We start from the raw sequence: 27749 nt of genomic DNA on the forward strand, positions 1-27749 counted from the left end.
ACTTCCACCATCCTTTGCCCAGCCTCGGTCTCCTTCAGTTTAAGGAAGGAGTTAGAATCCTTATGGGTTATGTTCAACCTCTCAAAAGATATGTTTTTCTACTTCAGATTTCCTCTCTAAATACCTTGTTCAGGACTCTTGTTTCCTAACTGTTTGATATTTAGTCAAATTGTGGCCCCAAATAAGAAGGTACAAGTAAACTCACTATAACAGCCAATGGAATAGCAAAATATTTTAAAAGTCTCTATTTATAACAATTTTTTTACATATTTTTGAGTTGACTTCTACTTATTACCAAAAGACATTATAAGGTACATCTCAAAATAAAGCTGCCTATTCATAAAATTAAAATATTAATCCCCTAAATAACTAAGTAAAAAATCAATATTTTACATGTTTCTCTGTTATGGGTAAGTAATGCCTGGAAGTGTCACAGGCTGCTTGTTAAATCAGAAAGAACAGAAATTTGGGCAATGTTTTGGTTTTTTCTAGCAAATATTTTCAATAAATACTGGTAGGTGACCAGAATAATTTCTTTCCATAGAGATCTGCGTATTTTTCTGTAGAGTGACTATAAAATGGGGATAATTTTTTAGGAACTAAGTGTTATTTCTAAATTATTTTGTAGATGCTTCCTCATTTTCCTATATGTATGCTGAAAAATACATATTTCCTTTCAGAACAGGAAAAAGATGCAAGAGTTAGGGCGTTACATAGGGTTTTGGTGTTTTACTATCATTCAAGATAGCAAAACATAGAATGAATGGAAGGAGTTTGGCTTGTCAGTGTGGATTGACTCAAAGTTATGCAGAGTTGCAAGGTTTGATCTCCCTAAAGGACCTTTCTTTTGCTTTATTCACTGTTTTTTATAGTACAAGCCAGAGAAAATTGGCAATGATATTTTTTGACATTGATGATATGTTGTGATGATGTTTCATTGATGGTGATGCAATGCTATTTTATGACATTGCAATGGTATTGCAATCTGATTGCTGGAAAAGTTCTCATATCTTAATCATAACAGGACTTTCCCCATGCACTTTTTCCTCCCTAGCTAGAAGTCTGAATCTAGTTCATCAAAAACATGTTTCCTTCTACTGTACAGTACCGTCTCTAACTATGAATAATACTTCCCTGATAGGAATATAGGCAGACCTTGTGCATGTAAGAGTGCAGAAAATAAAACCCAAAGCTTTTAATAGACATTTGACTGTTCTTTCCAGTGGTAGCTGCCATTCTCACAATAATTCTATTAGTCAGAACTCTAAACTTTTTACTGAATGTATAATTAAACCATTAAAATTGTAAAATGGTAGTTTTGACATCTCCCAGTCTCGCCCAGAGATACTATGCAAGAAAACAAAATACTGAGTACCACATCTGCAGCACCTCAGTAGATTAGCTACGAAACACATTATTCACCTCTGTTCTGCTAGCTCTTAATACTCAGAATTACAATGGTCTAAACTGCCTTGGGTAACATGAATAAAACAAAAAAACCTACAACTGTCATAATATATATTTGAATGTGACAATCTGTGTTAATTCAAAAGGAGTATGTTTGATGCTTATATTAATAACCTATTTAAAATCCCTTACCACTAGAATAAACTCCATCAGAAACAACAGGAACACTCTCAGCTGCAAATGCAATAAATCTTAAGTTATCACAGTGATTGCACAGGCTTTTCCCTTTAACTGGTATGTATTTAAAAGACCACAAAGCAGATCTGTTTGCTTGTTAATAGCTGATGAGTAGGTCTGCTGAGCTGTCATGGCTTAACCCCAGCCAGCAGCCAAGTCCCACACAGCTCACTGCCCTACCAGTAGGAACTGGGAGAGAATGGAAGGGTAAAATGTAGAGAATTTGTGGGCTGAGATTAAGACACACAAGCAAAGCAAAACAAGGAATTCATTCACCGCTTCCCATGGGCAGGCAGGTGTTCAGCCGGCTCCAGGAGAGCAGGGCCCCATCACATGTAAGGGTTATTTGGGCAGACAAACACCCACCACTCCAAATATCCTCCCCTTCCTCCTTCCCCCCTCTTTATACACTGAGCATGATGTCATTTGGTCTGGAATGTCCCTTTGGTCAGTTGGGGTCACCTGTCCTGGCTGTGTCTCCTCCCAGCCTCCCATGCACACCCACCTTCCTCACCAGCATGGCTGTACAAAAAGCAGAAATGGCCTTGGCTCTGTGCAAGCCCTGCTCAGCAAGAACAAGAACATCTCTATGCTATCAACTCTGTTCAGCACAAATCCAAAATACAGCTTCAAACAGCCACTCAGAAGAAAATTGACCCTACTCTGGCCAAAACCACCACACTGAATTCAGGATGTTCAAGGATGATAGGTTTGAATTAAACTTAGCAAAATTGCTTTGACCAACAATTGACAGTATGAAGACATCTCCAGTTCAAAAACTCACATTGGAAAGGGGTGATGTTTTACGAGTTGGTGAGAATAGGATTGATACTTGAAGGTATTGAGATTCATTGCCAGGTTTTTGCAGAGAGACTCCACTTTTGTGTATTGCTGGTTTTGCTCAATAAAATTTACATTTTAATCTACAGGGCAGTTCATGTAGTTCAGTCAGAGTGGCACTAGGTACTCCAGAAAGTGTTCTGTTTACCAGCACAACTACCCTGGCATTATTTTCTTTTCATGTAATAAAATCTAGGCGTTTTGCCTTGAAATAACAGAGCAATCATATTGAATTCTTCAATTCATATTGATTCTTCAATTTTGTATTGCAGTGTGGTTAAATCAACCCTTGGACAGTCCCAGAGATACAGTTCTAAGTCCCTTTTGCAATTGTGTTTCCCATTTGTTCTTATGAAACAAAATTTTGTGTGGATATTGACAGACACCCTGAAAATGTGCATTCCTCTGCTCAACTTCACTATGACAAATGTCAGGCAAGCTACGTGCTGCTCACTCTTTCCCCTCTTCTTGCACAGAGTTGTCAGTGTAAATATTTTAAAATTAATATTTTTACTTATATTTGTATCCACTTATTATTTCTTTAACTAATACTTAATACATGTATTTACATGCAGAAAAATATTTACATGTACATTTTATGCCATGTGATTTTACAGTGAGGGCTAATTTGTCAGCTTAAATTAAAGGCTTAAGTTAGCCTCTCTGACTTCCATAATTCTCTCCTATTTTTTCTTACTCCTTCCATTTGATTAAGTCTATGCTTTGCCCTTCACTACCTCGAACCTTCCTGAATTAGACCACTCACTTTTCTCTCTCTTTTTTTTGGTCTTGACACTCACAAACTTTCATATAAGCTTCTTAATGCTCCCTCATCACCCTGTGTGTGAAGGAAATTGAGTTCTATGTGGCAGAGCACAGTCAGGGCACAAACTCTAATAGTATAATTTAGAAAAGGTCAGAACAGTATTGCTGAAAACTATGCTTGAACAGCTCAAAACTACTCTTCTCATTAACAGGATGATTTTCTGATCCAACTGAGAGAAAAACTCAGTGGATCTTTGTAATCAGAGGTGCAGAATTATGAGGAGGAAAATGCAAAAGAAACAGCAAAAAGTTGAAATGTGTTCTGGAACTGTATCAGTGTTCTGCTCTGCCAGAAACTAATTTAGTAGAAAAGTTTTGTAGAAGTTTTGACATAGACTTTAACAGGAAAAGTCCTCAACTCATAGTTAAAACTAATGTCTATTTTGTGTGTGTTTGCTTGTGTTTTTGTGACAAGCCTTTGAAAACATATTACCTGCTTACCTGCTGTCTGGCAGTGCCAAACATATATATATATATGTGTGTGTGTGTGTGTGTGTGTGTGTGTGCAAAATAGCTTGCAATGGCTTGTATCCATTACTTTGCTTTTAAACTTCAGTAAGATTTTAGATGAACACGAGGAAAACATATCTAAGTTCTTATACCTTATCCTAAAAGCACAGCATGACAGAAGGCAGACTACCTGTGGTTATATTAGAGATGGCATGTGGATGCATTCAGTTATTAAGACAGCAAATTTAAGGAGGTTTTATTTTAAATCCCTAAATTCTTCACCAAAATAAACAGACATCCTAACTCTGCAGCTTCAACAAAAAGAACAAAGCAAAGTAAAACTGTGGTATCCCTTTTTTGTCCTCAGGATTGGATATTTGATATACCAGTATTGCTAAAATATAACAACACACACAGGCTAATGACACCTGTCTGTTATTTGCTTCCTGAAGCAGCATAGTTTACAGATTAAGGATTAAAGATAAAGTTTTGATAGATGATTTTGGGGTATTGGATTTGAATGTCTAGTTTTGTTGGTTTTGTTTGTTCACTTTTTTGGTTAAACTAGCACAAGGAAACTGGTAAAATATTTCCAGTTGATACTATGTATCACAAAGAAATTAGAGTCATTGCTATTGGGATTTTTCACTCCATATTTGCTGCTCTGGAATAATAAAATTTGATTATGTACTTACAGTTAAACTATCCAAGCAGATGTTTAAATCCATGCTATCAGTTTTTTTATCTTAGATGATGGTTAGAATATTTGCTGAAACCAAAGGACAAAAGCTTATTTTAACATCTGATTTAGTTCTGTGTGTGATGACCTCCTGACTACTAAATCAAGCATAAATCTCTCATTGACTGAAACAAAGCCAAAATTTCATCCTGATTATATCACTCCAGCAGTATCTACTCCTTTTTTATACAGTTTTGTTCTTCACAGTTAATGTCAGAATTTAACTTCTTCTGTATGTGACACAAACTATTTACCCCTCACGTCATGCATATTAAATCCAAATTAATACCATTTCATGATCCTACACATACAATTTCTTCCCTAACAGATATGAATGAAAAACAAGACAGAAAATTCAGCAGGATCTCAAGCAGCCCACAGGGAGCTGCAGCACAAGCCAGACACACAGGCAGGCAAAGGCCTCAAAAACACCTTTTCATCTCTAACCCCTGCTGTGTCATCCTTCCTTAAAATTTCAATTGCTCCGTTCTGTCCCGTCCTATATCAAAAGCCTCTGTATCAGGTAAAAAACTTCATCAAGTATTTCAATATTCAGAAAAATTAAGGCACGAGGCACAGGTGAGGTAGAGCAGACACTAAGGAGATGCTGGTGCCTAAGGCCCCATACGGACAGAATCGCTGCTGCTGCTGCTGCTGCGCCAGCTCTTTCCTCTCAAGCTCTGCAGGGCCAGGCAGCTTCTCTGCCTTGACATTTGTTTCCTTCTTCTGATCTACATCTCTTCCTGAATACATATCTTTCATGCCTCTAGGCACTAGCTAGGACATCTGACGGGTAAAGGGAGAAAAATATTAGCCAGTTATGCTGACCCCCTACATAAGGGCATTAAATAGTATTCCTTTGGAGCTGATTTTAAAATATCTTTAAAAAATGTTTGCAATATCTCACAGAGAAAGAAAAAAAGATGACATATGATTTCAAATAGCCACCATCATCTTAATTTTGGATTTATTTTTTCTGGAGTTGCTCCTAAAAAACTTGAAAGAATTAAAGGTTGTTACTGTCAGTTGTAGGAAGAAAGGATACATACACAGAGCAATGTAATGATAGTTCATCTCTTACTCAATTGAAGCAACTTAAAACTCTGTTGCATTAAGGATATTAAAAATGCCAATTTCAAGTAAAATAAATTTTAAATATCAGGATTTTGTGTGTGTAATCCTAATTTCTAATTTGTATTGGCATTTTTGATAAGAAATAATGCTCTTAGTAAAGCATGTCTCCAATCATCGTTATACTAAACAGAAAGGTAGAAGTGGTGAAATTAAAATTAGATTTTGGTTTTGAGGAGAAACTTCCATGTTGTTTTAAATGTGGAGCACTAGAAAAACTTGTCAGAACTTTAAAAAAAATTATGAAGCCTTTCTTGTCTTTAATGTCATTATATTATCTACCAAATAGGTTTTTTCTAGGACAAGTACCTTATTTTCAGTTTCATTCCTGTACAGCTTGAGGAACAGTATTGCAAGAACCCAAACCAACTGTTCCCACTTGGCCAAAGGAAAGTTGGGAGCTGGAGGAGGTAGGGGGATAAAATTTGACTACTTTCTGCTTAATACAGGATTCAGAAAATAAAACTATATGTACAGTTGAGCTTTCTAAATATTATTTATCAAATACCATATTCATTGAACTTTTGTAATTTTTCATTGACTAATTTATTCAACAAATACTGCTTATGATAGTCAACCAATTCTGCAGCAGTCAAAACACTATTTGTCAAATAAATTATTTGATAAATAATGACAATATTCAAATCCCTTAGTTAAATGTAATAATTTGTTTACTTCTATATTTTCAGCTAGCTTCAACCTCTGCCATGGAGTAAAGCTGTCTAAATACAAATTGATGATGTACATTAAATGCTAACATATAACACAGATGGTGCTTATTTTCCATCAGTAAATTCTTCTTAGAAAATTTGTTAAAGAACAAGCTGTAATTGTATTTTCTTTCATCTGTTCTTTAATACTTTGCTTGTTTCCTCTGGTCCTTCTTTCCAGCTTATCATATAATTTTCTAGATGATAATGGTCGTTTTTATATCATTTATAACCAGGAGGTTACTTGATGCCATTTTTGAGAAATGCTTTTCAATTGCAATCTTTGGCTATCTATAAAGAGTTAATTACAATTAAAGTACTCAGATATGAGTTCATAAAAACAGAATCCTGTGAATGTATGTTATGCACTAGAAAATTATCTAAGCTCTGCTTCAATCATTTCTGTGACTGAAAAACAAGGAATTCACAGCGCAGAAACAAATGAGACTATTTTGCAATTAGGAAAATATTACTATAGACAACTAGACAGAAACCTTATCCATGAGCAGGATGCTGAGCAAGTGAACAAGAATTTTTATCAATAGTCATGTCTTCTTCCTTTTCTATATGCCCAGTATGAGACAACTGGAACTGCATATGTAGAATTAGTGAGTATTCATTACTACATCCAAATGCAAGAGTCAATTTCAAACACGTGCAATATTGCAGATTCAACCTGACAGGGAAAAAAGTAATAAATTTAGACCTAAGGAAAAAGCCTCCAATGCCCAGCAACACAAGAATAGCTTTATCAAACTAAGCATGGAAAGTTTGTATGCCACTTAATAGTTTTGGCCTTTGTCAATAGATGCCTCAGTTCTCTCTTCTTGAAAAGGGGCAGCTGTAAATGTTCCTATGTGTTTGGATTCTATGCAATAAACCTGCAATATTCATAAAGCACTTATATTCCTGAAAATCAACTTTTCTGTTTTCTTTACGATTAAATATTTTCATAAATGTTAAATAACTTTTGCAAACATTTGGCACAAATGGTAACCCTACTCCAACACCATACTCCACAGAAGCACCAAGTCCCAAACTGTCCCTACTCAAAAGCCTGACTCTGAGTGACTAAACTCTTGATAGTGTTTGCCTCTTGATATTTAACCAGATTGTTAATGATTCAGCTGGTAGGTAGCAATGATCTCTGTCTGATGCTACAACTCACTTAGCAGTCATGATGTTACTTTTAAGGATAAATGGAACCACATTAACTGAAAATATGGACATGTGTAACAAAACTGCTAATAACATGATTTAACTACCTGAGAGGCTTAAGAGAACTTAGAAACCAAAGCAATCCCCAACAGCAATATGATTTATTTACGTGCTTTCTGATCGTTGTTATGTTTAAACAACATTTAGCAAATTCAGCAAGATAAAAAAATACAATTTTGTAGTAAATTTGTTCTTTATGAGTCACTAATCTTTAGTTTAATGAAGAAACCACCTTAACACATCTGAGCTGCAGCATGTCTGGCTGGCTTGTTTCAGGTCCTGGGGATAACATGCCATCTGTCTTTTTTCCTGACTTTTTTTCCCCAGCATATGGGCCAGACAGAATTCATGCTTCAACCCCCTAGCTTCTCTGAGGCTGAATGCTGTTCCAAAATGCAGAGTGAGGGGTAGCACACTGGTAAAGCTATAGCTAGGGAGAGGGGTTGTGCTGAGGGACATCTCTGCACCCCACTGTGAGGTGCCAGTTTGTGCACAGCCTTGTAGACAAATGAGCTCCAGGAGGCCTTGCCTTCAAAATCAAGTCATGATTGGTCTGAGCCATACAGCTGTATGCCTTGACATGTTCTCACTCCAGGATCCATATGCCTATTTTTCATATTTTACATAGCTTTTGATCTAAATAGGCAAGTTATCACACAAGAGGGAGAAAAAAATTACAAAGGTATGTGCTGCTTTGTTTGCTGGGAGTTTGCTGTTTCAGGCTATGGCAAATATAGGGTCTCACACTACATCTTTTAAAGGACCCTGCACTGAACTGTAAATGCTCAATTCTGCTACCCTGCAATGATGAGAATCACTGGAAATTGTCCTGAGAAATGAGATATCTCCAGATTTACTTGGCAGTAAACAAGGAGAGGAGGATTTGGAGTTGAAGGTAGTCATCATCTAGCCCAAAGCCTGGCATCTCCACAGCTGAAGAAAGGAGACAAAGCATATGCTGCCTCATATGAACTAAATGTCACTTATCTTCTAAAGCTGATTTTACTGTAAGATTGCTATTACTTGTTTCCCCACAGTCCCCATTGGTACTGTAAAAATTTAATTTCTACTCTAAATGTTTAAATCCCAGTCAAACCTGTTGACATTTTGAAGGATAAACACGAGGGAGATGCGCAATTGTTCTGCACTGTTCTGGGTCCCGATGAAAGGCTGCATCAGCTCTAACTCCTTTTGGGGTTTTGGGGTATAGTTATTTCTTAGTCATTTCAAACTTAATACGTCCTGGAATAATTTACTTTTTCCAAGAAAAGTCAGTTACAATCAATTACTTAACTTTTGGGTACTGGAGTGTTATTTCCTGCTTAGTGAGTCTTTTGTTTTGGGGTTTTATTGAGTTTTTTCCAATAAATTGAAACATTTATGAATCAGAGAGCATCACCTCCTCAAGAAGTTAGAATTTTACAAATATTTCCAGTGTTTAAAATAGCATCACTTAAATTATTAGCATTTTTGTTGTGCATTACCTTATTTTTCTGTTGAGATTAAAATTTAACATACAAAAAAGTCTTTCCAATGTAACAGGAAGCCAGAATTTTCTGAGACACTACAATTACTGTGTAATTGATCTGACACAGTAAGACCTTACAAGTGAATTCAGATGTTCTCACCCATATAAAATTGTGATAATACAAAAATATGTGAAGGCATGATACTGATCATAGGAGCCTTATAGTCTAAATGAAAATAATTATGACCAAAAATGGTATACAAACAAAAAAAATTATCAATCTGAATGCTTTTGTTAATGAGAAAACCAAATCATTTCCTAAACTAAGTATACCCCAAATGTATGAACCCAAGAAACTTACAAGTGGTTTCCATAATGACATTCTTGAGAAAAAAAATGTAGTTTCTTGTAACATAAGAATAACAAAAACCTTAAATCCCAATAACATTCTATTTTCCTTCTCAGAAAATCTGCATGGTTTAATATTTTTTTCCTCATGCTATTTGTTAGCTTTGTTAATTATAAAGCAAACAGCCTGAAAACATCACAGCTGAAGGCTATGAGCATTGCTTTGAGTGCTTTTGTATTGATTTCAGACCACTCTCACTGAGTGCATCAGCATAATATTACTGCCATAGGCAGGCAATATGTGTTGATTAGTACAGAATCAATTTTATCTACTTTCATACTTGAGATCATATTTAATTAATGAGAAATGCAAGCAAATACTTTTTGAAACAAAATAACTCTGATCCCTCTTTAGGGGTTCCATTAATTTATAATGTTCTTTAGAACCTGAAAATCGTTCTGGCTTGTCTTTTCAATTAATAGGGGTTTGTTCCTATCACTATAAAGAAATATTCCTTCAGGCAAGTTTCCTGAAATTCCGTAACACATCAATCGTTACAGAAAATAAAAACATACTTTAAACAACCTCAGCGTGGTTATACCCATAGGCACAATTTGGCCAACAGAAATTTAATATCTGGGAAAACAAATAAATATTTCTGCTTGCAATTTGCATGGAAGACAGCTGAAAAAAATCATATGTTTACTTAACTTATTTTTATAGCTTTTATGAATTTAATCTAAAAATTGGCAGCATAATTCCATTTAATCTATTACAGGTAAATGAAAATCTATTGCACTGATATTAAAAAAAGTAGTGGCTAAAAAAATCATTACATTTACATTAATTGCACTATTTTTTATGTCTTCCTTGACAAAATACCATTATAAGCTTACCTATTACCATAAAATCTGGGAGAGATGGTGTTCACTAAGCATGACAATGTAGAAAGGTGGAAGCTGAGAGTGGCGTAGAGTTGTTAAGGCAGCTTAAATTCCCCCTGTGGCCTCCTGGGGGATCAGTAGGTTTGTAACAATGATGACATCCAGAACTGGCACTCAATTGATCTGCTGGTCCTCCTTTGAACTGACAAAAATACTTGGCTTGGCTAGTGCACCAAAATTACTGAGTCCTCCAGAGGGCAAAATTGTGTACATTATCTCATCCAGTGGTGATATCAATTAATCCTATTGTTTTATCCAAACAGGTCAGCAAGAACCTGTAAATCTGATGAACTGCAGTTGATGACTTGTATTGTTGATCCATGAAGAAGGAGGAAATGGGGAAAATTCCAGCTCCCTTTGCTGTTCTCATATATTTCTGCAACTGCTTTTGCTCCACATTGTGCTCCAGTTTGAGTCCATGAGCACCACCAAGGCTACCAGCCAAGTACCCACCTAACCCACTCTCCACTCTCCGTGGGAGAGGGTTGAAAATGCAACATGAAGGAGAAATCCTGTGGTCAGGATAAAGGCAGGGAAAATTCTTACCAGCTCTTCCTGTGATCAGCACAGGCTCAACCTGGAGAAATTTAAATTAATTGTGTTGGTCTGTTGTGTCAACACCTTAGCCTCAATTGGTGTTGACCTCCATCACACTCTTCTTTGTTCTGTCCACCTCTCTTTCCATAACATAAAACACTATAAAAGGGTGATTTATGCCCTTCCTTGAATACTCTTTCCAAGAAGTGCCATGAGTGGGACTGAAGGGCTCAGCTATGCCCTGTGGTGGCTCCCTGTGGTTGGGATGGGATGTACCTGGCACGTGGCAGCCCCTGGTCTTTTCTCTCCAACCCCACCCCTGCAGCTCCTCTGTCGGTTCCTGGGTGCCACCTGCACCTGGCAGGAGAATCTTACCTAAGCATTTCCCTCCCACATATTGAAATGTGGATATACAATGCCTCCAATTTGAAACTGAGCAGGGTTTTGCTTTGGAAATACAGCAAGTTATACCTAACCCCCCACCCTTTTTTAAATCACCAATCAAAACAAAACAAAACCAAAACAAACAAACCAAAACAGGCAAATTGTCTGGCAGGACCCAACTGGGTACTATATAAATCATTAATTTTCCACTCATTTCTCCTTCCATCCACAAGCTAATCTGTCCCTGTGTTCATGTGTGCTCCTTCAGGAAAATGTAAAATTTTTGATGGTTGATGTTAGAAGGCTATATGTATTTTAGATTTATAGCAGTGTATTGTTTTATAAGCAAGTTACATTATTTACAGAAATCCCTTATTGGTGCAGTATTCAGTCAATGAAAGAATTATTCTCCCTTACCTTTGTGCTGACACCTGAAATAAAGTAAATAGCAAACACCAGTGAATGAAATGTCACTATATGTTTATTTGAAATCTACTTGGCCTTCATGCAAGATCATCATTTGCTACACCTTTTAGTATGCCAGACAACAGGATTTTTAATTTTTTTTAAGTATTCTCTGGCAAAATGGAAAATATAGATTAAATACCTAAATAAATTAAAAGACAAAATAAGATTAAAAAAGAGGAAACATTTTGTCTTAACAAGCTCTCCTGCTTTCAGCTCAATTATATGAAAATGATACACTGGAAAAGGAAACCTGGAGATGGTTTGTGGAAGATAATGCAAGGATGAAGAAATACCAAAGCATGGATAAAGAATAGGCACTTACAAAGACAAAGTTTTTATCATACACAAAACAAAGGAGATACAGTAGAAGTTTTAGAGTTTTTCTCAGATACTATGCATCTGAATCAGAAACTATTGTTTTAAAACAAAACAAATCAAACAAACAAAAAACCCAAAACAAAAACCAAAAGAAAACCCTAAATCAATTGCATAAAAGCTCCAAACTAGACTATAGTACATGGAATTATTTTCTGTAATATTCTTACTTGAGTATGATTTGAGTTAGTAATGAAGAAAAGCTAATTTCATTTCCTGGCTGTTTAGTGGACTGTGAGACAGATACAGAGAATGATTTCAGATGTATTCAATTTGCAGTGGGCAGCATAACACATACAACAACCTGCAGACAGTAATCCCAGTGGAGAAGTGTTGTGGTTTACCCCCAGGAGGGGGGAGAGAATCAGGAAATAAAAATGGAAAAACTTGTAGTTTGAGATAAAAGCATTTTAATAGAGAAAGTAAAAGGCGCACTAGCATAAGCAAAGCAAGACAAGGAATTCTTTCACCACTTCCGATGGGCAGGCAGATCTTCAGCCATCCCTAGGAAAGCAGGGCTCCATCTCACATGAGGGTTACTTGGGAATACAAACGTCATCATTTCAAATTTTTCTCCCTTCCTTCTTCACTCCCCACCTTTACATGCTTAGCATGGGCCATATGGGGTGGGACATCCCTTTGGTCAGCTGGGGACAGCTGTCTCAGCTGTGTCCTTTCCCAATTTCTTGTGCACCCTCAGCCTCCTCACTGGTGGGGTGGGATGAAGAGCAGAAAAGGCCTTGAGTCTGTGTAAACGTGGTTTAGCAACAACTAAAACATACCTGGACTATCAATGCTGTTTCCAGCACAAATCCAAAACACAGCCCCATACAGAGGCTGCTGCAGAGAAAATTTACCATAGCCCAGCCAACACCAGCACAGGCAGCTAAGGACTAAAGGGATCTAAAATCTAAATCTGCTTCCCTGAAGTAGTTGTAGCTCAGAGCAAGGCTAACTGAAACAGCACCACTGAGATTTGAACTGTTCCCAGGTACCTTGTGTCATTTAGGGAGGCAGAAGCAGGGACAAGAGTAAGGCAGTATTTTTTATAAATAAAACAAAACTCTACAGTAAGTCTCCTTACCAGTTGACCAGCTAAAATAATCTTGCAGTCACATATAATGCCAGATTACTTTCTCTGATCTTGACAAGTTATTTTTGTTCCATTGAGGAAGGATTCTATAGGAATTAAAGTATGAGTGTAGCAAAAAGAAGAAACTAATTATTTTTGCAACCTTATTGTTTACAAAATTGTATTATAGTAAATATAAATTCATACATAAATTACAGTAAATTAGAAACTATTTTTCAAGAAATTTGTTTTATAATTTACTGAAATTTATTAAGTTTATATAGTTATAATTATTTGACTTATTTAAAAAAAAAATTTACCAGAAGGTAAAGCAGCTATTTTCACTTGGAAGCTGGTCTTTTTGTTTCCTCTCAATCTTCAAGCTTCTACTTTTCCTTCATACTTCATAAATAGAACATACAGGGCAGGGACAAAGTAAAGACATTATATCCAAAATCCTGGTTTTAGAAGACTTTTGATGTACAAGTGTATTATTCTAAAAGGCAAATTTCAACTATGCAGGCATGAAAACTTGCAAGGATTTTAAAACTGTAAATTCTACAGCATAATCAAATTATTCCATGAAGGAGAAGGTAAGACTTTGCTGACATGGATGGACAATGAGATGCAAAAGAGTGTGCAAAGAAAGATAAGCTAGCCAAATTATCATACCAGAGAAAGCATCTCAGATACATTGCATAAAGAATAGAAACGCAGTAGTGTACACCCTAATTTCACAGAGTTAGATATTTCAAAGGAAAAGAGTGTGGAAAGATCTGAATGTTAAGAGTTTTTGCCCTTGACCAATTGTTCTCCAGAGTTTCACTCAAGGGACTGCAGAGAGCAGAGATGACATTCAAAATGTATCCTCAAAATTCTCCATTACAAACTGGGGACTGCATTTTACCAAGAAATATTCCCAAGACATAAAGTGAAACAAAAATACTTTATCTTAAAAATTTAAAATTTATACTTTTTTTTTTAATACTTTATCTTAAAAATTTATCTTAAAATCTTTATCTCTTTCAGTTTTTTCTAACTTGTCCCATAAAAATCAAAGGAAACTGAAGATTCAATTACACTCCTCTCTGCAAATGAACAAACATACTTTGACTTTCAGATGTAGAAAGGAGATGAGACTGCAAGAGAAATGCAGGAAAAAGCAATAGGATGTTGGATTTTTCCTACAAGGCAGTAAGTGCTGAGCTGAGAAAATGTAAAATGAGACAGGATTCATGACATCTCCCCCTTTTCTCAAATATTTAAGTCATAAGGATAGATTAGCAATAAGTCTTCCAAAATGTTGTGGAAAAAAAGATATTAAAAAAAAGACAAATGTATTGGTGGCTGAGAATTCTTACAGTGTTTTCCATCTATGAGAAACAGGCAAAGGTATTGTTTTGTGTAGCTTTTTGAATTCATATGTCTATCTTGACAAAATTTTTATATTTTCTCCAAGAATATGCATATACACTTATATTCTAGCTCGTAGTTTAAGTTTTAAAAGCAGAGAGTATGATAGCAGTTGAAAATCAGGGAGCTATCCAGAAATATTTTGAAGGCTATATATTCTTTTATTTCATATATAATAAAGTCATAAAAAGGACAAAATAAATTTCAGTAAATCCTTCAAGTACTTTGAAAAAGCCACAAAATCAGCTATTCATTTGCCTCTGCTTCATGAAAAGATTTTCTGAAGCCACTTAATAAGTGGAAAAGTGAGAGGGAGAAAAGATTAAGACTACAACATGAGCTAGATACCAGTAACCAGGGTTATGAAGTGCATGTAGATGTTAATGGTTGTGCTGTATTTGTGGCACAGATAGAGCTCATTTTACTAAGTTTAACATGAACAGCTTGTTTCATAATGTAAATACATTTTTAAGGGGGCATAGAACAGCTAATGTATATTTTGCTTTATTTAGATTTGTATTTTTTTCCATATTTTAAGGTTTTTTTAAAATTTATTGGAGAAGAAATTTACATATAGACCACACAACACACATGCATTCTCATACACACACAAATGCTCTGTGTGCTTACACACAGATATATCCCACCATTATGGAAACAAAATGCATTCTGCATAGTAAAGATTTTTTTTATAAAACAGACACAATCTTACACTTCAGACTCATATGCAATTACATTTTTTAAAGTATGATGAGCAAATCATGGCAGTAGTGTGAACTCCACATTTGGAGCTCTAGCAGTGGGCCACATAGAGTACTGTAAATCTGAGTAATATTTTTTTCTGTCTGGCTAGTCCATAATACCAATAAAAATTGATCAATCTCTAAAAGAAGTTGTTGGGTTTTTTTTATTAACAATACTGTGGAACTAATAAGAAATATTTTATTTACCACCTTTTAAGACAGAATGATATCCACACCCTGTTTCTGTACTCATATCCCACATACCTGCTCAAAGAAAACACCCTATGGGCTCAGAACCGTGCTTTCTGATAGGGATGGGTAGTTTTGCTAACCATATGCCAACCATCTTACTCCTTTGGCTTTCCTGGTGTTCATTCAGTTCAACATTTCCAAATAGCACCATTACTCTGAGGAAAAAAAAATTAGAAAAGCAATTTTAAAAATTGTAAGAGGTGAAAAACTCTCCTTGAGCATCTATTATTTTGAAATTTTTTACTTGTGTAATTTATAGTTTCTTTTCAATTACTGCTGAATTCTAGTTCTGGCAGCTTCCTTAGATTCAGATAGATAGATAGATAGATAGATAGATAGATAGATAGATAGATAGAGAGAGAGATTTGTTGTATAAATTTCCTAACACCCTATAACTCAGAGCAGCCAGGGAGAAAAAACAGATAAGTAAATGAAGAAGTAAAACCTCCCTTTATTACAAATCAGTGTTTCATTCATTCATCTTTAAACATATTACCAAGTGAATAGACCTATCTAGAAGAACACTTCTAGAAAGTTGAGGCTTTTTACTCTTTGCCTTAAAAGGTGCTAGTTTATTGGCTTCTGTTTTCTTAATCTGATTTTTTTCATGGCATGAGCCATGAAAGAAAGCACATCAAAATACAGACATATTCTATCCTGGAATTAGTCTTTTAAAAACTGAAAGGACCAGAAATTTTAGATTTTCTGCTGAATTAAATCCAGTAGAGGATTTCATTTGATTAATTACAAATTAATAATCACCTCTAATTAGTTCATAATGTATTTTTCTACATGTACTAAGGCACATTTAAATATTGTTAGTAATATGAAAAATTCATTAAATTAAAAGCCTACTAAGACTTCTCTTTGCAACAGAAAGTTAGACAAAAAAAGAAAGCAAAACAGAATAATAAGTCAGAATTTGAAGTAGTAACAAGTTTTACATATCTGCAACATATTTCACTGCAAAGGTCTCGGTACAGCAGCAAACAGAGAAGTCATCTTCATTGCATGTCATAGAGCTGTATCACAGTCATCATCTTTCAGATAATACACCTACAGCAAAAAGGTAGCTCATAGTTTCACTACCTCAGAAACTGTCTCAACTTCAGTCAATAGGAGCTGGACATAAGCAATTATATTTAATAATACCAAAAGTTCAGCAAATGAGTACTTTTATCTTTAGCCAATTAGGACATCAGACAGCAGGAAGTGTAGCAAAATTAGGAGGAAATAGTGAGGAAAAGACACCTCATAACTTAAGTGGAAATTACAAATGAATGAGAAAATTTTGCATAGGTTTTCAATAAGGTAGCTCTTGCTGGCTGATATTCTCATTGAATCAAGTCCAGTGCATGTTTTGGGATACTCGATGTTTCTTAAAAGCAAAATGTTACCATTTCAACAAGTGCGAAACATAAGGTCTTTCAAGAATAAAGGAAGGAAAAAAGAAACATTGCTTTACAGTCACCTTAGCAGCAACCTTTGCTCCATAGCAACCCTTTCCTGATGTAGTGGCAAAAATGCCATAGAAGTATGAGCTCACTGGGGTCATTTTGCTACTTGGCGTGTTAAGAGGGTTTTGTTTCCTTTAATATCTGAACATATAAAGAGAATACCATGTTAGTCTTACTCTAAAAGGTAAAAGTTTATTTTGCTAGGTTTTATTTCAAGGATGACAGGCTGCTGAGTGAATGAAGTTAGTCTAATCTCTCCTTATGAGCTCTGACATTAAAAACGCTCAAGTTCTTCCAAACCAAAAAGCATTACTTTAACTGCAAGAACAAAAAGAACAGATGCGGAAAGCAGAAGGTATATGGGATCCAAAAGGAGTAATTCCTGGTATATGTGTTTCTCACCAGCTGTAGTGGAGACTGCTTCTCAGCTGCCATCTTCAGCACCCAACAGCTCCAGGCTCAGAGTTCAGCCCAAATCTTGTAAATACAGAAGCAAGTCATCATGAATTGTATCTCTTTATGCTGTGAGAAATGGAAGTGAGGAAAACAATAAAAGCATGTGCATAAGTTTTTGAAAAATACTCATTGGAATTTTTCTGGAAAGCTAGACAGAGAAAAATGCCAGGAGATATTTGTGGGTTTTGTGCATGTTATTATCAATTCAGAAGCCAAGAAACATATTTACTCTGACCTTTTCACAGATGAGATGTAAAATTAGCATCCTGAGATGAATTTCAAAATACTGTAATGTTCATACTCAGAAAGATGCGTATAGTCCTACCTTTATTGAAGTAAAGGAGGAGAAAACAATGCACACTTAATGACAACCTCTTCAAAGTATGTAGAAGTAGATCCTGGTACGGCAAAACAAGTATTCTGCGAGCTTCCCCAAAGAATCTGCACTTATGACATTTCCCAGGGCAGAAGTGCAGTAGAAGGCTTGCAGCAGAATGTTTGGCATGTGAGAGAGCAGTCACTATGATTCTGATCTTCTTTCCTCCCTAGAAGGCCTCTCAGAGAAGAAAACAGTTCACGATACAATCAACATATATGTTTGCAAGCAGAGAGAATTGGATTGCTTTATGTGAGCACCAAGTGAGCTGGGCATAAACTTGCTATGGCCTGGAAGGCAGAGCAAAATTACTTTGTATGGAAACAATCCAAAAATTCAGACTTCTGAGTCAAGGAACACTGGAATGCTGTTTTATTTTGCACATATTCTCTCCATATAAGATACAAGAAGCATGTTTCCTGTCATGATTATGTATTTAGCGCCTGCTTTAGCTTTTAAAATCCAGTGACCCTATTACTGCTGTGATAACATAATGCTGTGTGTTACCACCTTGTGCTGGCAGCAGAGATCTAGTGAGCTGGTCAAGCAAAATTCAGTTTCTGAGTAGGAGTGATAGGATGTGAGTCTGGGGAATTGAGAAAGAACACGACAGTCTGAGTAGAACAATTAATGCTGTGTTGTATACATTATTCATTTTTATATAAAATTCCAATGTTGGACAAGGTAGGGAATTGTAGCTGGAGATACTACATAAAAATCTTAGGTCACGGTATAATTAAAAGACTTGGGAAGAAGAATTAAGGGAACCAACATTCACAATTTAACCTTAAGTTACAAAGCAAAACAGCTGAAAGGAAGAAAATAAATCCTTAAAGACAACATTTTTAACTCTAGGCTCAGAACTACAAGATCAGAAAAATAGATATCTTGCATACTAGTCTCACTTTCAAAATAATTTTTATATGAGGAAAGCAAAAACGATTTTCCATTGAGCATATTTTTGACTTTCTAAACTAAATTCTGGATGCAAATTTTCAGCAAGGCCTGGGTTGTAGATAAAAGAATCATCTAGAAATCAAATTGAAAACTTAATGAGTTATGCTGATAAATTGGAATAAAAATGGTTTGTATAGTTCAGAGAAACATAACATTAGAAATATTTAGAGCACTACACAGCTGATATTTTAAAACATGCCCAAGCTATTTTAAACAAAGATTGTCTAATGATCAAACAGCTAGATCTAAATCAGAAAAAAGTTATCATTTTATAATTTTTGTGATTCAAAATCAAATTACAAGTATTTGGTAACAAATTGTATGTATCATCAGTTACGGTTAAATATCATCAAATGAAGAAATGTTCACTTTTGTCACAATATAATATAAAATGTCAACACACCTAGATGACTTTTACAAACTTGTACATGCCTGAAATTTTCTGGTCGATTTCCACCAATAATAATACAGAGTGCTTTGCCCTCTGTACATAAATTCTTTTATAAATGTTGTGAGCTGTTACCGATTGGCAAGTACTGTTGAGGCTTGTCCTAGCATTAATGTAGAGCCCCAATGTAAATAGACTTTTAGATTTGCTATAGTGTGAAACTACAGGTTCTGTGATTAAACCACTGTCATTTTCTTTTATGTGAATCATTGGATGTGCAGTTTAGGACTAAGGATTGACTCCCAAACATCTTCATTCCTGTTATGCATAGGTTTAGCACTACTTCCAGTGCTTAAACAGGAAAGAATGTAACATTTTCCCATCAGGCAAACTTGGCTGAGGTGGCAGAGCCTGCCTTCTGCTCTCCCTCAGCCATCAAGACTGTCACAAGGAATCACTCTTTCCACAAGGAAAGAAATTGTAGAATTGTTGCTGTAACTCAGCAGCCTTTACTGTCAGCAATGATCATACTTTCTGAATCAAAATAACTACTTCTGAAACCAAAATAACAGGGATGGCTGAGAGAGAGCCAAAGAAGTTGGGAACAATATGAAAAAAAAATAAAAATAAAGAAAAGCACAAATTAGACAAACCAGATCAGCAGTCTATTGTCTACTCTTTATATTTCACAAGCTTTTCTGTATTTTCTACTCTGAAATTCTAAAAAGCCTTATTTTCATATATTAAATTAAAAGCTCACAGGATGTTTTCAAGAAGATGTAATACATCCATTTCCTTCTTAGTTGCACAAAGCCTGTGAACATTAACAGGAGAAAAACTTCAGGATAAGAAAACCTTCAGGATAAGAGCATCTCCCTCCCCTCACTTTCCCCGTGGAAAAGGAGTTTAATTTCCTGTGTATCATAAACTCCAATGTCCTTCTGTGCATGTATTTCTGAAAAAGTAGAGAATAGTAACTGATGCTTTAATGTGACAATTACACAGCAACACAAAAATGGTAATACATCAATAAACATAGCACAGGAATTCTGTGTTTACCCCCAGATGTTAAGATCTTGCAAATTAAATTTAGTTCCGCATTACATTGGAGAAAACACATTCATAGCATTTTTACCTGTTTTGCATTAAATACAAATCTTTATCAATTGCATAATCTTTATATAAAAATAGATTAAATTGAGGTTATTTAGGTAGAAAGTCACAAATGTTAAGACATGAAAGATTTACATTTCCTCGGACAATTGTAATTCCTTTGTCATTATGCTTATGTAATATGACATGATTTTCAGCTACAGGATCTCATATATTCACCACAGGCTATTGCCTCACTCAGGAATAAAGCTGCATAGAAAATGAAAATGTGACCCATTAAGTGTCTGCCTTTGCAAATAAAACGTTTCTTAACCTCTAATGATTTTTTTTTCATTTTCTTTACCTAACTACTTTTGAGGCTGGCAGCAGAGTATTTACATTGTTTAAGAATTTACACTCAGGATAAATTAAGTGTCTTTGTTTTATTTCCTTTCACTCTTTTGAAAGCTATCATGATCCAACAAGCCTTTGGGACAAATTATCATCACATCTTTCTTGATGCCTCATAACTATGCCTGAGTTTGCTTATTAAATACAAAATAAATGGACCTAAACCACTATCAGTCAGTGCTCTGTTGTCCCTAAAATATTTCTTCCATCTAAATCACATGGTTTTATTGAAATTTGAATGTCATCTCCAAGAATCATAAGAACTTCTGCCTATGAAGAAAATTCATGTGAACTGCTTTACCAACCATTATGTATGGCTTCCCACAGATCTTACATACATGCAAAAATTGGAAAGAAACTTGTCATTATTCACCAGGTAGGAAACCAAAACACTTAATTTGTTGCTGTTGTTAAACTGTTACAATATTTTCATGCTGCCAGGCTCTTCCTTTAACACAAACAGAATACTTATCAAGAAAATGTGCCCTTCCTGGGATATTAGATGTGTGATCATTAAGAGGTATAGATAATTATTTGAAAATTAACACTGCTATATTGGTGTATTTTCAGCAGTATTACTCTTTCTTTGTAAAGAGGAAACTCAGGGAAATGGTGTGTGTTAAAGCATGCCAGCACGAGCATCACTGAGAGCATTTTCTTGAGACATACCAAGATAACATTTCTTTTCCTGTAAACTATAGTGGAAAGCTGTCAGATTCTGGTCTGTTCCTGTGCATAATGAACTTGTGCTGCTGTTACATTGTTCTGGCTGATATGGGGATTATAAATTATTCTTAGGCATGTGCTCTTAGCATTGTAATTCTCACATATTTTGGAAGAGGTCTGAACATTTATTATGCCCATAACCCAAACTCCCTAAGCATTCATCACCTGATGGGAATAAAGAGTCTATGTGAAAGCATCAGAAGGAGCCTCTCTGCAAACATAGACTTTCAGCTGTAACTTCAAATTGAGTTAGCCATTTATCTTCTCTCTTTTCCACAGCTTATAGACTTTATGAGTTACTCATTTAATCTCCTTTCAGTTTACCATTTATATTTCCCCTTACAGGCATTATATCTTTTTGATGCTTGAATTTTTAAACATCATATAACAGCTTCCTCCTCAAAAACGTTTTTCAAAATCTACCCAGGCAAATAAGGCCAAAATTCTTTAGATCAAACACATCTTCTAATTGCATTTGTTTTTGAGTGCCTCTTTATGCTTGATTTTCTGAGGCACATAGTGTCATGACATTGGTAGATAGAGTGGAAATTGTGGCAGTATGCCACTTAGAGAAATCAGAGAAAATTCTCTGTCACTCACCTTTATTGCACTGGGCCTTCAACCAGAACCACTGCAGTTAGCTTGGCTAGCTTCAGATAACTTGGTTATCTCAAGATAACAATGTGGTAATGAACACTTAGTTTGTTATCTTAAGATCAGGATTTTATCAGGGTTCCCTGGATCCCTGTTTATCACCTGATTCCCTGATGAAAATAAAGGTGTCATTTCCAAAACTGATTAAAATTCATACCATGGGCAAGAGGCTGTAGGCATTTAGAAACTTGTTTTCCAGAATATTTCTGTCCTTACTGGCACAGCCTTCTAGATCACAATCAGGATAATCTGCACATGACTCTTGAATTAGACTTTGCCAGCTTAGTATTGGTAGTTGCAATATTGAATACTGCTGGTCTAGATTTAAATTTTCTTTTTTGTTGGTTTTCTTTCTGGTTTTTGTTTGGTTTTGGTTTTTTTTAAAATTTTTGTCTTTTAGATCCCTGCACACTCTAGTCAGCCCTGGCTACCTCAGCAACCTGTTGACACAAGCAGGACATGACATCCTCAACATTTCACTGTTGGTGTTCAGGGATGATGTTCCAGTGAAAAGTAAGGCACCAGCAATGGAAACTGCTTTCATCCATTTCCTCTATCAAATTAGACATCTTTGAAACAATTTTTTAAAATCTTTTCATTCTACTACTAAGCATTAGAAAAATTTATTTGTAGGGAGCTGCTGACAGATCAGAACTATGCTTACCTTATAAAAGCTGCCATTCTTATAACTTGCTCAAAATGTATGAAGGGCAATTTGAAAATAAATCATCCCTTTCTCATTTGGTGACTCTTCATTTAGAAAGGTGCATTTTGCAAGCAGAGGACAGATCTTGGCTTTTTTAATTCAACCATTTTCCATGTGTTCAGCTTCAGGGAGGTCACCAAGTGATGCCAGGTACTTGAGCACCACTCCTGGCTGTTTCTGAGGCCCAGAGCAGATGAATAAAATAAAAGAAAAAAAAGGAAAGACGTAAAAATTACCATCATTGAAAAGAAGTAAATGATTGCTAAACACAAAAGGATCAAAGAAAAAAAATAGTGTCTGCCTATGAACCACACAATAGCTCAAAACACTTCACACCTTTCCTTCCAGCTGTAGGTCTGAAAAGCCTCAAAATTCAGAGCTCTTCAGCAGTTGCCTCAGGCACACAAAAAGGCTAAAGAGAATTAACTGAAATTTGTGTAGCATTTTAATGAAAAATGCTAGTCTTGGGAAAAGCATGAGACTTTAGTTTTATGTTTCCTAGTTTAATGATAAAGCAGGAAAAATATATATTTATCTTTTTTCTGTTAAGCCCTTTTTATCAAAGCCATTTGTTCTCAGTGACAGTAAAAGAATGTAAAATATTGAAAGTAAATTATTTAAAAGTTCCCATATATAACTCACAAGTACCAAAATTCAAGAGAGATTAAGAGTTTGTTTTTTTTTTATTTTCATGTGATTCTTTGCCTCTACTTTCTTGATTAATCTGAGACTATAACTTTAAAATTCATTTCTTTCTCTAAGGCAAGCTTTTAAAAATTCAGAGGTTTACAAGCTGCTTTGAAATACACAGAAAAGATAAATGGATAATGAATATTACAATGGAATATTATGCTACATCCATTGTAATTATCTGTGCTACAATATAGGTAAAAATATTACCTGTTAACACATTTTCAAAGGTCATTGCTGACTTTCCTGAAGCATGACAAAATATATATGGCTAAGGTGTTTGGTTTTTTTTCCTATGACAAAATTGTGTGAAAAAGATTGGTACAGAGATATTCAAAAAACTGAACCTTTAAGTTCAACCATGAAAAATTTACTACAAGAATTTCCAGGAAAAAAAAAATAGAATACCGTATCTTGTAGAAATAACACATTATGGTTTTTGTAAAGGCCTTTAATGTTTTGTTGATGAGTAAGGCCAGCCAAGACTTTGCTGTGTTTTTTTAGCTGTTATGCAGAATATTTTTTTCTGAACAGAATTTGAAAACTTGGTGCATTTTCTAGTCTTTATGAGCATCTTGCAGCTTGATTTGATTCCTGGATTTCTGGAGAGAATGAATAAGAAATAACATAAGAATTGGACATCACAACAAAATAATTTGATGCAGTCAACATCCTTTTTAATTACAGTATACTATCCAGATGTGTGCATGATCAGGAGTAAATTAGACACATTAGATTCACAGTACCTGTGTCACACCCACCACATACATGCACATAATTCTATCCTGGAAGTAAAAATGCCAACCATTTTATTTAAGGAGAGCCACACTGTAAAAGATCCATCTGCCTAACACTTATGCTGTTGTGCCAAGGAGTAGTTTACTGTAGAAACTGTTTCTCTACTGTTTTTTTGGGTTAATATATATGTTTTTATGAAAAATATGGAATAATTTCTCACATTCAGGACTGTAAAGTACAAGATCAGAAAAATTACTATAGGTGTTTATTTGATTTGATTTTTACTAATTTCCCCTAATCTCTTCTTTTAATACTCTGCATCAAAGGCTCACAACAGTTGTTTCCTGGAATCACAAATTTAATCCCAAAACTGTTAAAATGATGGGTAAATATGATAAAAGTACTACCTGCCTCAGCAGCATAAATGCAAACATTTATTTTGATCTGATTAGTACCAGACAAAACTATGCAAATTATATTACTTGCTCTTGTTAAAGAAAGCTTTTTCACATTTGGATGCACAGATATGATGTCAATATGACAACATGAGGATTTAATCTCATTGGAACTAAGATCTTGCCTCCCTGTCATCAACCAACTGAATCTTACTTCCTGAAGTGTATTCCAGAAACAAACTTACTTTAGACAGCTAGAATTTCTTCCAAAGGAATCTGGCATTTTTATGGGAGATTATTATCTTTTATCTCTAAGCATTTGTTAGTACTGTTCAACTGGGGTTTTTAAATTTTTTTTAAGTAAAAATTCATACTGTTCATAGTATCTTGTATATAATATTTTTTTTCCATTTTGATATTCAAATTCACAAATGCCATGGAAATCTGCTCTTTTGCTTCTGAAGTAAATTCTCTGAGGCAAGCCAGTTGTATTTTCCTTCTGCAGCACAGAGCAGGGACAAGGATAATAGATGTATCAGCAAAGTACAGTGGGAGCAGTCCTCTTCTGTGCATGAATGTGGAGCAATGTTCTCACCCATGTTCCTAGTAAAGAAGTCATCAGTGGAGCTGTGTTTCAGCATCTCACTTGAGAAAAGCAAAGGAGAGCTGCCATAGCAAGGAGGGAAAAACATTTCTTCCTCTTTTGCATCCCATAAGACATAAAGCCATATGGCCTACCTCATTTTATACCGTTTTAAGACCTATCCTTACATAAAGAGAAAAAAATGTGTACTTATACTTAGTCTGACACAAATATGCACTCCATAGTCCAAAAGATTCTAAAAGCTATTAGGTTCTGTCAGCATCTGTGCACCAGCAAAAAAGTGCTTCAAGAACATCAGAGTCAATAAGACATTAAGTCATTAGTGTCTAAGTGTTACCCAAATTGGCATAATTATACTAGGATATAAAAAAAATTGTCATTTAGGTAATCTTGCTCTCTGTTCACTGCCAATTTAACCTGGATGCAAACATACCATTAAGGGTTTGGGCACTCTAATTGAGGAAAAAAAAGTTATTTTGACCTCATCAATGACCTGATGAGAAAAAAAAAAAAAAAAAAAATATATAAACTGGTAGAAAATACTGGAAAAGGGGTTTTATTAATCCTGGGGGAACAAAAAACAATAAACCAAAGAGATAAACAAACAAACCAACTCCCCCAAGCACACACCTTTTAGCAGACATAATTTTCAAATCTATAAAAAACTACTCTAAAGCACAATCACTTGTCTTCCTAATAGCCCTTGAAGACAGGGACATATGTGGAATTGTAAAGGAACCATAGGGCAGCACTTTCTAACAAGAACAAGGATAGACCCCCAAAGGAGCCTAAGCATTAGAGACCAATATACTTGTCAGGAGTCTTTCACTCCACACACTCACTCTGTGTCTATCTTCTGTCTGTCTACTGGAATACAGTATCAAAGAGAAAATAAGTAAAGCTCTTTTCTTCCTTCTGACTGAGATTTTTCCATTTTAACTCTCTTTTATATTGGAGAAGCATTTTTCAGTCCCTGCTACCCCTGCCTATCAAAGAAAAAGCAGGCAACAGCTGGCTGATCTGAAGTCAGTATGACAATCAGAACAGAGCGGCAATCAACAGAGCTACAACAGAGCAAAGCCAGACTAAGATGAACCCCACATTCTGAATCATCACTGTTCTAACCATAACATAGTAGACTTTTACCCAAGGCTTTCTTTCAGATCAAGTGAAAATATGAGACAATGAAAAATCTTTCATATGCTCAGCCCTTACCTAGGGAGTTTATGCAACTGCAACAGAAACAGAGGAAAATATGAGCTTTATAAGACCTAACTTTAAGATTTAAGAAATGTTACTTTGATCTCCTATTCCCACATTGCAAGTGCTCACAAACAAAACAAAAAAAAAAACCCAAAAAAATCAGAATATTTCCACACAATGGCTATACCTTTAATTAGATCAGACTGATGTCCCTTCATTGGTTTTGATGTATATACCTTGATCTACATCAGATTGAAATCTGGCCTTTTTGTTTTTACACCTTTGTTGTAAGTAGTTGCACTAGTAATAAATTTCCTGAGTTAAACCAGATAGAAAGCAATAACTTTTTTCCCATTTCAGACTCCTATTTTACATTTTTTTCCCCTGCAATCTTGCTGTGCAATATAACTTGGATACAAGTGCAACATGTGCAGTTATATTTCAACAGAAGAAATGACAAAAGGGATTATTTAACACCTGAAGAGATGAGATCCTTAGGATCTATTAGGACCCTTAGGATATAGGATAAGTATGAATATTCCTAATCTGGTTTTGTGTCATGATGTCATGATTCAACATTGCTTGAAGCATTAGAATTATGGATGTGGCTTTAGTTTGACTGGTTTTGATTTCATGATATGAGGAAGATGGGAAAGGAAATCAGTTATGGGCACTGTGCTTATGGATTATTGCACTGCAGGCATATTAGTCAGTGAGAGCTGGCCTTCAGATGGGTAAGATGGCTAGTAAATTACAAATTAATCAAACTGAAAATTAAAATATAGTATTCAAAACTTGGGAGTGACATAGGGTAAATATTTAAATGTGATAAAATATAGACCTCTACAATCTAGATGTTTATATCTTACTTGTCATCTGATTTCCCTTCATAACTAGTGGAGAAAGATTTAGACTATAGTTCACCCTAACAAGGATGTTCAAAATATCAGATTAATTAAAACCTGCCTGCAAATGCCTGATTCTCTTTAGGGACTGTAAAAATAGCCTATGCTGATTATTTCAGATGTGCACAGTAGTAGTCTAAACTTAGGTGAGATTAATACCACAATTAATCTGTTATTATTACCTCAGCTAGCTGTTAAAAGCTAGCTAGGACACCTCATGAGGCTTGCAAAATACATATTTGCAGGATCATCTTTCCCACAGTGGGAATGCTATGAAGAGCTGGCCATTTCTCTAAAGTATACACTGGCTGGCTAAATGCAGACTTTGGACAAAAACTCGTGGCTTTGCAACTCACCTTCCACCAGCGAGACCATGAAATGTAGGCAAGTAAATTCAGTTTTCTCTAAATTTTCTACCTTTAAGATTAA

At 35.3% G+C, this 27749-nt stretch overlaps 1 long non-coding RNA gene across 1 annotated transcript in view; it reads right to left on the reverse strand.

The window, feature by feature from the left end:
- Nucleotides 1–18202: 18202 nt before the first annotated feature.
- The window catches only part of LOC147653059 (uncharacterized), a 37131-nt gene continuing 27584 nt past the window's right edge, over nt 18203–27749 (reverse strand). The window contains exons 2-4 of the long non-coding RNA XR_015286690.1: nt 23884–24077; nt 22744–22962; nt 18203–20151 (exon numbers count right to left, since the gene is read on the reverse strand). This is a non-coding gene — a long non-coding RNA (uncharacterized LOC147653059). The remainder of the gene's footprint in view (nt 20152–22743; nt 22963–23883; nt 24078–27749) is intronic.

Source organism: Cyanistes caeruleus, chromosome 5 (assembly GCF_971803275.1).
Source record: "Cyanistes caeruleus chromosome 5, bCyaCae1.hap1.1, whole genome shotgun sequence".
Taxonomy (NCBI): Eukaryota; Metazoa; Chordata; class Aves; order Passeriformes; family Paridae; genus Cyanistes; species Cyanistes caeruleus.